Source organism: Microtus ochrogaster, linkage group LG9 (assembly GCF_000317375.1).
Source record: "Microtus ochrogaster isolate Prairie Vole_2 linkage group LG9, MicOch1.0, whole genome shotgun sequence".
In the NCBI taxonomy this organism is placed as follows: Eukaryota; Metazoa; Chordata; class Mammalia; order Rodentia; family Cricetidae; genus Microtus; species Microtus ochrogaster.
In genome coordinates this window covers 16,830,984-16,831,607 of record NC_022034.1, presented here as the reverse complement: position 1 = coordinate 16,831,607, position 624 = coordinate 16,830,984, and the positions used below count along the sequence as shown (strand labels likewise).

The 624-nt window shown below is 49.0% G+C and overlaps 1 protein-coding gene across 2 annotated transcripts in view; it reads left to right on the top strand.

Annotated features, from left to right (window-relative positions):
* Positions 1-624, top strand: part of Ccdc170 (coiled-coil domain containing 170) — a 78,798-nt gene that overhangs the window by 18,855 nt on the left and 59,319 nt on the right. The window lies entirely within an intron of this gene.

Here is a 624-nt window from a genome sequence, read left to right as displayed (position 1 = left end):
GTGCAGCCCATCGTGACCAGGATGGCATAGTGGCAAATGCATGGGGCACCCGTCACTCTGCACCCTCAGTCAGGAAGCCTAGAGTGAAGCTTGCTCACTTTTATTAAGTTTATGACCCCAGCTCATGGGATGGTACTGTTTACCACCCCATGTCAGTTCTCATCTAGGTTCTGCTACAGCCCGTGCTCCCTACAGTCATTCCAATTACATTTCTCTCTCCTATATACCCCTCTACACTCTCCTTCAAATCCATGGCCTCTTCTTTCACTAATTGGTCCTGCATAGACACATACATTCCTACATATAACCTGTTCGGTCTGTATAATGTTACTTGTGTGTATGTTTGCATGGCTGACTATTTGACCACCTCTCCTGCTCCCAGCTTCCCTCAGCTGCCTGTAGTTCTTTGTGTTAGGCTGAGGTGTCATGGCCTCTTCCCAGGCAGTTTGGTGTGTTCACTGGTGGCCTCCATTCAGCTAGCCTTTGGGCAGTCATGTTGGTGAGACTCTACAGGAGCAGCTTCTGGTTGCTAGGAGACATAATCTCACAGCACAGTCCTTGGTCTTCTGGTTCTTAATGCTCTTTCTGCCCCGTCTTCTGCATGTTCCCTGAGCTTTAGGTACG